Raw genomic sequence first — 14,106 nt, 5'->3', positions numbered from 1 at the left:
CATATGAAAGTAGATTCATCAAGGCTTATTTACATAATTTATTCACCATTTAATTCCATTCCTGCTATTTTAGTGATTTTTCACATCCACACCTTCTTCTTTGTCAAGATCATTACTAAAACAAACTATGCCTATTTCATGACTTTCCTTGATTTAACTAATAATTCATCATGCATGTCCCAAATTATAACCATGACTTGTGTCCAAACATCACAAAACCAATTTCAACCGAACATTTACGCCATTTTCGCATGGCTAAAAGTTTACATACCAATTTTAACAAAGCATAATAGCCTATACATGCGAAATGTACTCCTAGACCAACTACGAAGAAACTACCAAAAGTTGTTAGCGGTGTGATGACTTCGATGACGGTCCCGAATACGCAAAAAGTCGAGTCCAAGAAACTTAAAATAGGTGACAAGCAAACACCGAATGAGTATATAACTCAAGAAGTCATAAGCAATGCATTACCAACCATTAATAACATTATCGCAAGAGGAAACAAAATGGAGCGAGGCTAATTACTCCATTCAAACCGAACTATACCATAGTTCCTTAGACCTTTCGATTCAATCACATACCAAGTTACACATTCACATTCCATATACTAATCAATAGGATATTTGAAGCATTTTTATACACCATTTTGTTTTCGTCACAATCATACATCTACATGACCTTTCACTCATTCCACGATAATTCTTATGTACGTGACTTCAATTTACATTATCACATAGGTTCAAACTTACCAAGCTCAACCCCAAATATAAACATAGTGCCTATTAGCCATGAACTCAAGGTACTTACCCGATCCGCTGTCCGTGATCAACTCAATAGTGTCACACACTCAGTGTCAATAGTGATTCAAAAGCATATAGTGAGTCCGCACACTTAGTGCTATATTATCAACTCGCACACTTAGTGCTGTACAAATTTTAAACCCGCACACTTAGTGCCATTCTCATGATCACAAATATTTATACCCGCACACTTAGTGCGAAATCAACAACTCAATACATCTCACCTCTTTTCTTTTCATTCAATACTTTCATCACCACATACATACATGTATATAAATTTATCATTCCTTTCGGCATAATTACATAGACATTATGTCTATTCAAATCAATACAAAATATATGCTTAGTGACTTACCTTGTGTTGGGTAAAATAGTCCAAGTCGGCTACTCGATGACCTTCGTCTTTCCCTTGCTTGATTCTCCTTCTTTAACTCCTTGAGCTTAATCAATAAATCAACTAGTTTAACCATCTTGCTAAACATTCATAATTCAATTACACATGCATATGTATGTTTGTATATTCGGCAACCATCCTCACTAATTACCCATTTAGTCGATTATCTAAGCCATGATAAGGCATCAATATGGTTGCCTCTAACCGAATACATGCACACCAATCTACTTCATTTGGCCGAATATGCATGTCTATGTTGAGGCCAATTTTACACTTAACACCACACAAAAAAAACAGCATACATTTTACTAACTAACGCATTACATATTGTAGCTCAATACACATCTCTCATTTACTTCATAACCGAAACATCATCACAAGCAAATATACACCTTGAAATAGTATATATATGTCATACCAATACATCATGTGCAAACATATATTCATGTAGGTGCAAGGGCCGAATCTCAAGTTGCTTATATCCAAATATAAACACATATCCAAAGCTCAAATCTTACCTATCATGCAACATGCATGAATCATACTTATGGATATACCATGGCCGAATATCATTCCCATGACATAGCAAAGATTTGAACCATGGGCTAATAAGAACATCAAGCTAGCAACTAAAAACATGCATGAATCTCATGGCACAACCTCAAACATACCTTAATCTTGATGCAAGTATAGCCAAACCTCTTCCTAATCCTCTTCCTAACCAAACATGAAGCAAAAACTCCCTCTTCTTCCTTAGAATTTTCAGCCCAAAGGAAATGAAAAATGATGAACAAAAATTCCTCTTTCTTTCCTCAACTCACGGCAATGGGCATGCATGAGACCATTTTTTTCTTTTCCCATTTCTTTATTTCCCATGCTCATTAATTTATTTTTTTCACCCATGATGCACCAACAAAACATGTCTATGACATGTTTTGCCCATATTTCTTTGTCATGGCCGGCCACTAGGCTTGGATTTAGGGGAATTTGACATGCAAGCCCTCCTTTTTGATTACATGCACTATTAGATCCTTATAGATTAGCCTATCACATTTCAAAAGTGTCACACAAGTCCTATTGACTAAATTCACATGAAATTTACTAAATCGAAACTTAAAACTTTCACACATTCATAATCACATATTTTAGACAATAAATACTACGTTCAAACATTTCGGTGACTCGGTTTAGCGGTCCCGAAACCACTTTCCGACTAGGGTCAATCTTGGGCTGTCACATCGGGCGTTCGCATCCATAAATGAACTCGGACTCAACTCAACGAGTTCGGATGCCTAGTTACATCTCACGAACTCAGACTCAACTCAACGAGTTTGGACATTTGCATCCATAAGTGAACTCGGACTCAACTCAACGAGCTCGGATGCTCAACCATCCTAGTGACATGTCACTTGTATCCTAATCTATTCCTAAGGTTCAAACGGGCTTTTTCCCTCGATCTCACATTTTCCGTCTTCCATGGAATATCGGAACCGATACTCAGTAGCAATTCATATTTATCAAGTAGTAAACATAATTTGCATATTACTCAACATTAACCACAAAGCATAATATTTCACGATTAAAATCAGCATATCATATAATTAACATTAATAACTTAAAATAACATTTATGCTACATTATTTACACATGAACTTACCTTAGTACCAAAATATAAAGATTTTGCAATTTAGTCCACAATCTTTTCTTTTCCTCGATCACGACTTGAATCTCGTTTTCTTGATCTATAATACCAAATGAATCTTATTTAATACAATTTATCAAAACAGCATTTAATACTGAACTTTAAAAAATTACACTTTTGCCCTAAACTTTTGCATAATTACACTTTTGCCCCTAGGCTCGGAATTAAACTTTATTCCTTATTCTTATGTTTTATAACATGCTGATCACTTTTCCTTCTATGGCAACATCAAATTCTCTCTCTAACATATACTTGTGACTATTAGGTATTTTTGCCGATTAAGCCCTTTTACTCGTTTTCACTAAAAACCGAGTAGCACAAGTTGTCTAACATAATTTAAAACCCCATATTCTATCATAAAACATCAAAATACACAAATTTCACCTATGGGTATTTTTCCAAATATAAACCCTAGGTTGAATTATTACTAGCATAAGCTTAATCGAGCTTCCGGGATTCCAAAACGTAAAGAACATTAAAAGCGGGCTTGGAATCACTTACTATGGAGCTTGGAAGCTTGAAACAAACCCTAGCTATGGAGAACCCTTGAAATTTCGGCCTAATGAAGAAGATGGACAAAATTGGCTTTTAATTTTGTTTTAATTCATTTTAATAACTAAATGACCAAAATAACCTTACTACTAAACTTTCCAAAAATTCCTTCCATGTCCTAATTTTGCCCATGAACTTAAAATTGGTCAAATTTCTATTTAAGACCTCCTCATTAATATTCCAAAACAATTTCATACTAAAACTTCTAGAATGCAAGTTTTGCAACTTATTCGATTTAGTCCCTACTTTCAATTTAAGTACTTTAGGCATAGAATTTCATCACGAAATTTTCACACAATCATGCAATCATATCATAAACATCAAAATCATTGTAAAATAATTATTTCTATCTCGGATTTGTGGTCACGAAACCACTATTCCGATTAAGCCCTAATTCAGGATATTACAACTCTCCCCCCCTTTTTAAGGATTTTTGTCCTCGAAAATCTTACTGGTAAACAGGTGTGGGTATTGGTTTCTCATAGTTTCTTCAGGTTCCCATGTAGTCTCTTCTACCCCATGCTTTTGCCACAACACTTTTACAAGTGCAACACTTTTACAAGTGCAACACTTTTATTTCTTAGTTGTTTGACTTCTCGAGCTAAAATCTTAATCGGTTTTTCTTCATAAGTCATATCCGGTCGCAGTTCAATTTCTATCGGTGAAATTATATGTGAAGGATCCGAATGATACCGACGTAACATAGATACGTGAAACACATCATGAATCTTCTCTAATTCGGGTGGTAACGCTAGCCGATATGCTACCGGTCCAACTTTTTCAATTATTTCATACGGTCCAATAAAACGCGAACTTAACTTGCCCTTTCGTCCAAATCTAAGGACTTTGTTCCATGGAGACACTTTCAAAATACCTTATCACCAACTTGAAACTCCATTTCCTTTCGTTTCAAATCCGCATAAGATTTCATCAATCAAGCGACTTTCAAACAATCTCGAATCACTTTCACCTTTTCTTGGTTTCTTTTATTAAATCAACTCCATAAATTTGATTTTCCTTGAGTTCATCCAATACAATGGCGTCCAGGCATTTACGACCATATAATGCTTCATAAGGTGCCATCTTCAAACTTGTCGATAACTATTATTATAAGCAAATTCTACCAACGGTAAATACTTTTCCCAACTACCTTGAAATTCCAATACACAACATCTGAGCATGTCTTCAAGAATCTGAATTACTCTCTCTGATTGTCCATCAGTTTGTGGATGAAAGGCAGTGCTGAAATTTAACTTTGTACCTAATGCTTCTTGCAACTTTTGCCAAAACCGTGAGGTAAACCTCGGATCTCTATCCGAAATGATTGACAAAGGTATCCCATGAAGTCTAACAATCTCTCGGATATACAATTCAACCAACTTATTAAGAGAATAATCTGTACGAACCGGAATAAAATGAGCCGATTTAGTCAGTCTGTCAACTATTGCCTAGATGGCATTTTTCTTCCCTGGAGTTAACGGCAACCCTGATATAAAATCCATAGTAATCCGATCCCATTTCCATTCAGGAACCATAATAGGCTGGAGTAATCCCTAAGGTACTTGGTGTTCAGCTTTCACTTGTTGGCAAACTAAGCACTTTGATACAAACTCGGAAATATCACTTTTCATTCCACTCCACCAGTACATTTTCTTCAAGTCATTATACATCTTCGTACTGCCCGGATGAACCGCTAAACAACCATTATGTGCTTCATGTAAAATCTTTTGAATCAACTCATCATTTTTCGGTACACAAATCCGATTTTAAACATCAAACAACCATCGAACCGATTCGAAATCGATCCGTGTCGACTTCACCTTTATTTTCTTTTGGCTAGCAAATCTTGATCATTTTTACGAGCTTGAAATCCTTGTAAAAACATCAGTCTTGCTCTTAACTCTGCTAGAATCGAACCGTCATCTAAAATTTTCAACTGAGTGTTCATAACTCTCAAAGTAAACAACAACTTTCTGCTTAAAGCATCGGCAACCACATTCGCTTTTCCCGGATGATAATCGATAACAAGCTCGTAATCTTTCAATAACTCCAACCATCTTATTTGTCTCAAATTCAAGTCTTTTGTGACATCAAGTATTTAAGACTTTTGTGATCGGTATATACTCGGCACTTTTCACCATACAAATAATGTCGCCAAATCTTCAAAGCAAATACCACCGCATCCAATTCCAAATCGTGAGTAGGATAATTTTTCTCATGAGGTTTTAAGCGTCTCAAGCATAAGCCACCACTTTTCCTTCTTGCATGAGTACACACCCCAAACCATTTAGAGAAGCATCACTATACACCACAAATTCTTTACGATACGGGTTGTATCAACACCGGTGCTTCATTAATAACTTTTCAATTCTTCGAAACTCTGTTGACATTCTTCCGTCCATTCAAATTTAAAATCCTTTCGGAGTAGTCTAGTCATAAGAGCAGCAATTATAGAAAATCCATTTACGTATCGCCGATAATACCCAGCTAGCCCCAAGAAACTTCTAACTTCAGTTACGTTTGTCGGTGGTTTCAATCAACAATGGCTGAAAGTTTACTAGGATCAACCCGTATACCATCACCTGAAACAATATGACCCAAAAATCCAACTTCCCGAAGCCAAAATTCACTTTTACTAAACTTAGCATACAGCTGCTTATCTCTCAAAGTTTGCAAAACTATCCTCAAATGCTCAGCATGCTCTGTCTCATCTTTTGAATAAATTAAAATATCATGTAACACCCCGTACCCGAGACCGTTGCCGGAGTCGGACACGAGGGGTTAACAGACTTAATTCCCTTATTTTTACAGTCTATTTAAAAATTTCCAGACTAGCTGGCTAACTGCGTCACTGTCACCTTAAAAATCATATCTTGAGTTCCAAAACTCAAAAATCAGTTTCGTAAATTTTCCCTGAAACTAGACTCATATATCCATCTACAAATGTTTTTCTAGAATTTTTTGTCAGGCCAATTAGTACAGTTTATTAGTTAAAGTCTCCCTGTTTGGGGTTCATCGCTCGACCTTCATGCATTACGACTTATATATTTCCTGTGCAGGGCTTCAATACTTATGCCGTTTGTTTCTAAAGAAACTAGGCTCGAAAAGGAATCTATAAATATGTGGCATGACTTCTAACTATCTCTGGTTAATTTATAATGAATTTCCTAAGTCCGAATAGGGAATCCAGAAACCGCTCTGCCCTTGTTTCACGAAAACTTTAAAATCTCATAAAATACTGTTCATATGATCGTTTCATTACTTCCCTATGAAAATAGATTCATCAAGGTTCAATTAATTTATTCACTATTTAATTCCATTCTTACTATTTTTAGTGATTTTTCAAATCCACACCACTTCTCATTGTCAAGATCATTTTTAAGGTAAACCTTACCTATTTCATGGTTTTCCATGAATCAACTAGAGTTTGTCATACATAGCATCAAAATAATCATAATTAACCATTCCCAATGGCTAATCGTTACCAAACATTTCCATACCTCTCAATGAACAACATACAAGACGATTATAATGCTATGCTCAAAGTGTATATAAGCCATTTTCGCATGGCTATCCAAATTTATACAAAACCAAAGGGTACATGACCAACAACAAAAGGGTAGTCCTATACATGCCATTTTCGAGTTCAACCAAAAGTGTACCAAAAGGGCTTTGATAGTGTGGATGACTTCGACTTGAAAATCCCGAGTCCGATAGCTAACGAACCAAAATCTATAAAGCAGAGATTCAAAGAACGGAGTAAGCATTTAATGCTTAGTAAGTTTTGAGCAATAAAATTAGGCACAATCAAGTATAGCATTCATATAACTAAATGGATAATTTCATATACACATATTCTCAAAAATCAGTCCTACTTACATTTCCAACCCTTATATTCATACATAAGGGATCAACTTAACCAAAGGCACGAAAGCTCACTAATCGATTGGCGGATAATATTTAAACGAAATCACTACTCCAATGCATATCTGAAACGTACCTTATCATTGGGATTTTCTGACGTATTAATTGAAAGTATTACAGCAAGATCGCTCATTCCCAAACCAAGTACCTTGAGGTTTAGCGGATATAGCTACTCGCTCAAATGCCTTGGGACTTAGCCGGTTATAGTAACTCGCACAATTGCCTTTGGGACTTAGCCGGTTATAGTAACTTCGCACAATTGCCTTGGGACTTGGCGGTTATAGTAACTCGCACAAATGCCTTGGGCTTAGCCCGTTATCAATCCGAATATCCATGCACATATCAATAAATCATGACACATCATTATTTCATTTTCGTAACTAGAATTCAAACACAAGTCACTTATCAAGCATTATCATTTTCAGCTCAAAAGCTACATACAACGGGCATGATTTTGATTTGCTTATAACATAATCTAATCGAATCATAATCTAAGTTTCATTACTCGAAAACTTACCTCGGATGTGGTCGAACGATTTCGGCGGCTATTCGATCACTTTTTCCTTTCCCTTATCCAACTTTGATCCTCTAAGCTCTTGAGCTTAATAAACAAATAAATTTATTCAATTACTTATCCAACTTTACTATATACAAATATCTATTTATTTAGATTCATTTCGAACTAATATTAGGCAACCGATCATATATTCTCCCCATGGCGATATTCAAACATTGTAGCCAAAGAATCACAATTATCGAATGTTTAACTATGATCGGACATATGATATTACCCGTATGTCTTAAGCTAATTGCCGAACCTATTGCCTCAATTTGTGTACATATCAAATATAGTAATCCTTACTTGAACTATTAACCAACCTTATCAATGAACAATTATACTTAAAATACCATATATATATATATTCATAAGTGCATAGATACTATGTTACCAACAATTATTTCCTTGCTTAGCAGCCGAACCAATATACACATTACTCCATATCTACCGTCACGTTTACTCTACTTAAACCGAATAAACTTGTACATAAGGTCCTTGGCGAACCTCACTAAAAACAAGTCAACCAAAATCTTAGTATTCATCTTGTGTATAACCTTATTTACCTTCCAAAATCACAAAAACATCAAACTCTTAATGTTTATGTACAAGGCGAATTTTAACATGATCCAACCTCCAACTCATTCATTTCAATCACTCACACGGCATTTGTTCAATTCTTTAGACAAATCTATGTTTGGCCATTGTACTCATGAGCATTAAAATTTATAATTTGACTACTTAAACCCTTCTCTTCAACAATTCTTCATAAAACATAAAGATTATAACCCAATCTCATCCTTTAATAACTAAAACCGAATGCTCAAGCCATCACCAAGATTTGAAATTTTTGCCATGGGTTGTGTAAGAAATTAGCTAATTAACTAGAAACAAGTTTAAAATTTAAGAATCTAACACAACATTCTAACCTCCCCTTAAGCTCAAGGTGACCGAAACCTCTCTTCTTCCTTTCTTCAATTTGGCCAAGAAGAACCAAAGAATGAAGCTCTTTTTTTTTTCTTCTTTCAATTCACGGCAATGAAGGGGGCAACCAAACACATTTTTTTTTTGTTTCTCCTCCTACTAACACTAATATTTTATTGCCCATGTTCTTTATTTTATTATTCCTAACATAAGCATTAACATAACATGTTTATGACATGTTTTGCCCATAACATTTTGTCCACCCTCCTTGTCATGGCCGGCCACTTACTAATTAAGGGGGAAATTGACATGCAAGTCCACCCTTTTGATCTCATGCACTAATAGATCCTTATAGATCGACCTATCACATTTCAAAAGTGTCACACATAAGTCCTATTAGCTAAATTCACATGCAATTGACTAAATCGAAGCTTAAAACTTTCACACATTCATATTCACATATTTTAGACAATAATCATTATATTCAAATAATTTGGTGACTCGGTTTAGTGGTCCCGAAACTGCTTTCCGACTAGGGTCACTTTAGGGCTGTCACATATCATCTATAAACACACAACAAATCTATCCAAGTATGGCCGAAATATGCGATTCATTAAATCCATAAACACAGCAGGAGCATTTGTCAATCCGAATGGCATAACTAAAAATTCATAATGACTGTACCTTGTTCTAAAAGCAGTTTTAGGCACATCTAACTCTTTTACTCGTAGCTGATAATACCCAGATCTCAAGTCAATCTTTGAAAACCATGTTGCTCCTTTTAGCTGATCAAACAAATCATCAATTCTCGGCAACGGATACTTGTTTTTGATTGTCACCTTGTTTAACTGCCGATAATCAACACATAATCTCATAAAACCATCCTTCTTTTTCACAAATAACACGGGAGCACCCCAAGGTGAAAAACTTGGTCTCACAAAGCCTTTATTAGTCAACTCTTGCAACTGTGACTTTAATTCTTTCAACTCTGTTGGTGCCATTCTATATGGAGCAATCGAGATCGGAGCTGTTCGTTATCAAATCTATACCAAATTCTACTTCCACGATGGAGGCAAACCCGGCAATTCTTCCGGAAATCGTCCGCAAATTCACACACAACAAGCGATTCAACTTTCTTTTCAACTTCTTTTGTATTAATTACATATGCCAAATAAGCTTCATAACCCTTTCTCAAATATCTACGAGCCGACATCGAAGAAATCATACTAGATAATGCCTCGATTTGTCCGGCTCAACCCGAAATTTCACCACTTTCACACTTTAATTCTATAACCTTTTCTTTGCAATTTATTATAGCATCATGCAATGTCAACCAATCCATACCCAAAATAACATCAAATTCATCAAGCGGCAACAACATCAAGTCGTCCAGGAAAGTAATGACCCCGAATCATTAAAGGGCATTTCTTGCTTACTTTATCAACTATCACGCATTTGCCTAACGGGTTCGACACTCTAATCATAAATTACGTGTTCTCACGGTATATTCATACTAGACATCAGTTTAATGCATACGTATGAATGAGTAGAACCAGGATCAATCAAAGCAATAACATTAATATCATAAAGAGAAAATGTCTTGGTAATCACATCGGGTGAGGAAGCATCTTCACGCGCTTTAATAGCATAAGTTCTAGCGGAGCTCTTCCCTCGAGATCTAACTGCTGCATCTCGGCTACATTCTTTCGCTTGTTTCACTTCCACTTTTCTCGGATACCTTCCCCTCGAGTTTGGACCACTAGTTTTTACACTGAAATTTTTCTTTCTCAGCTCTCTCTGGGCAGTCTCTAATAAAATGATCCGAAGAACCACATCGAAAACATTCATTTGCTCTACACGGACCAAAATGATTTCTACCACACCGCTGGCACTCGGGTTTAACAAATCTCGAGTTCCCTACACTGGCTGCAGAAGTATTCTGAGATTTAGAACCCACATTTTGCTTTTTAAAATTTCCATATGATTGCCCAGCTGAAACTTGGGAATGAGGATTCATATTTCTTGACTTTCCGGGTTGTTGTGAATGTGCCTTACTCATTGGCCTTTTCTTCCAATTTCGTGTCTCAGCCTCTACCTTCCTCTTCTCTTTAAGTAGTTCTTTAGCCTTACAAGCTCGATCAACTAGGACTACCATTTCTTTCAGTTCAAGGATCCCGACAAATACTTTAATGTCTTCGTTGAGCCCGTCTTCAAATCGTCGGCACATCTTGGCTTCTGTAGGAACATATTCCCTGGCATACTTACTCAATCGAACAAACTCTCTTTCATATTTTGAAACTGTCATATTACCTTGCTTCACTCAAGAAACTCTTTACATTTCGATCAATAAATCTTTCACTAATATATTTCTTTGAAACTCTTCTTGAAAGAATTCCCGAGTTACCCTCTCTTCGGTACCACCAAAATCAAAGTCTTCCACCAATTATAGGCTGAATCTCTCAACAAAGATGTAGCACTTTTCAAACATTCTTGGTGTACAAGATAATTCATCAAATACCGGATAGAATTTTCAAGCGAACTCTGCTTTCTCGCATCATCATCAATATTTGCTCTAAATTCTTCAGCCCTTGTTTACGAATTCTATCAACGGGGTTCGTGAAATTTTATCATATCCACTCCTTGAGGCATTGGAGGCATAGGTTGAGGAATTGGGGAGGTGGGGAGGTCGTACATTTGGGTTCGTCTGAGCGAACTCGATGTACCATGCACTCATCATTTGGAGAAAAGCTTCGATCCTTTCTCCTCCTCCACGACCAACATGAGGAGGTGGGTTTTAGTCGTCGTTGCCCTTCAAAGGAGCTGGCGCATTACTCTCTACTTCATCTCGCCACAATTGGATCGGGATCCATTTACTATATAAAATCATTTAAAAGGTCAGAAGTCGTCACACTATCACAATTCATACATATGGCATGTATAGCAAAATCTGTACATACAACACGTAGTCCGAGAACTGAATAAACCTGCTCTGATACCACTAAATGTAATGCCCCCACACCCGAGACCATCACAGGAGTCGAGCTTGAGGGGTTACCGAACATAATTTATCAATTTAAGAACTTCAAATCATTTGTTTTTACATTCACAGCTTTCTAGCTACTCGCGTCACAGTTACAAGAAAAATCATATCTCGAGTTATGAAACTCGAAATCAAGATCCGTAAATTTTCCATAAATATAGTCTCATATATATATTTACTAAATTTTTTCTAGAATTTTTGGTTGGGCCAATTAGTACAGTTTATTAGTTAAAGTCTCCCCTGTTTCAGGGTTCGACTGCTCTGACATATGTGTATTATGAATCAGATATCTCTCTATACAGAATTTCAATGACTACAAGGTTTATTTTTATTAAAACTAGACTCAATAAGGAATCTGTACATATAAAGAAAAACATCTAATTATTTTGTTAAAATTTATTATGAATTTTTAAAGTCAGAACAGGGGATCCAGAAATCACTCTGGCCCTGTTTCAAAAAAGTTTAAATATCTCATAAAATATAATTTATATGCCTATTTTGTTCAATCCATATGAAAATAGACTCATTAAGCTTTAATTTTATAACTTACTCATCATTTAGTTCTATTTATACTATTTTTAGTGATTTTTCAAATTCATGTCATTGCTGCAGCAATATTCTGTTTTAAGGCAAGTTTCATCTTTCCATGAATTTTTATGAACTAGATAACCTGTTAAACTTCCATAATATCAAACATGATCTAAATTAGGCATCACCATGACTTATCAATATCAAACATTTTCTCAACCAAACATGGCCATATCATAAAATTATTTACACAAAATAGGTATATTGCTATACATGCCATACTTAAGTAGTTGTACAAGCCATTTACCAAGATAAAAGTCCTTTGGATAGTGTGATCGAACTTTCGACCTGTCCCGATTCCTGAGCCGGCTTGTTCAAAACTACAGTGAATGAAAAGGAAGGAGTAAGCATAAATGCTTAGTAAGTTCATATGTAAATAACAAGTAACATAACAATACAAATATACCAAACAACTTTAGCATGGTACCACCAAAACATATATCACATCTTTAAACATCATTCATCATCTTATCACCTTATTGTTGTTGTATCTATTTTCAACCCGAGGGTTAAGAACATACCTGTCCAAAGTGTCCATTTCACAACACTTACCCAAAACGTCACTTATATCTTAAGTGCTCTTCCATTAAACTAGAAATTTCACCCGTTGAACACATCGAAATATAACTCGGATACACGGATAATTTGCACATAAGTGCCACATATGTAATCAAGAAATCATGTAACCCGCCCCTAAGTGAACTCGGACTCAACTCAACGAGCTCGGGCGTTCGCATCCATAAATGAACTCGGACTCAACTCAACGAGTTCGGATGCCTAGTTACATCTCACGAACTCGGACTCAACTCAACGAGTTCGGACATTTGCATCCATAAGTGAACTCGGACTCAACTCAACGAGCTCGGATGCTCAACCATCCTAGTGACATCTCACTTGTATTTTAATCTATTCCTAAGGTTCAAACGGGCTTTTTCCCTTGATCCCACATTTGCCGTCTTCCATGGAATATCGGAACCGATACTCGGTAGCAATTCATATTTATCAAGTAGTAAACATAATTTGCATATTACTCAACATTAACCACAAAGCATAATATTTCACGATTAAAATCAGCATATCATATAATTAACATTAATAACTTAAAAATAACATTTATGCTACATTATTTACACATGAACTTACCTTGGTACCAAAATATAAAGATTTTGCAATTTAGTCCACAATCTTTTCTTTTCCTCGATCACGACTTGAATCTTGTTTTTCTTGATCTATAATACCAAATTAATCTTATTTAATACATATATTTATCAAAACAGCATTTAATCTGAACTTTAAAAAATTACACTTTTGCCCTAAACTTTTGCATAATTACACTTTTGCCCTAGGCTCGAGAATTAAACTTTATTCCTTATTCTTATGTTTTATAACATGCTGATCACTTTTCCCTTCTATGGAAACATCAAATTCTCTCTCTAACATATACTTGTGACTATTAGGTATTTTTGCCGATTAAGCCCTTTTACTCGTTTTCACTAAAACTGAGTAGCACAAGTTGTCTAACATAATTTAAAACCCGCATTCTATCATAAAACATCAAAATACACAAATTTCACCTATGGGTATTTTTCCAAATATAAACCCTAGGTTGAATTATTGCTAGCA

The sequence above is a fragment of the Gossypium arboreum genome, chromosome 10 (assembly GCF_025698485.1).
Source record: "Gossypium arboreum isolate Shixiya-1 chromosome 10, ASM2569848v2, whole genome shotgun sequence".
Lineage (NCBI taxonomy): Eukaryota > Viridiplantae > Streptophyta > Magnoliopsida > Malvales > Malvaceae > Gossypium > Gossypium arboreum.
The sequence above is the reverse complement of the archived record's forward strand: the minus strand, read 5'-3'. Positions refer to the sequence as shown.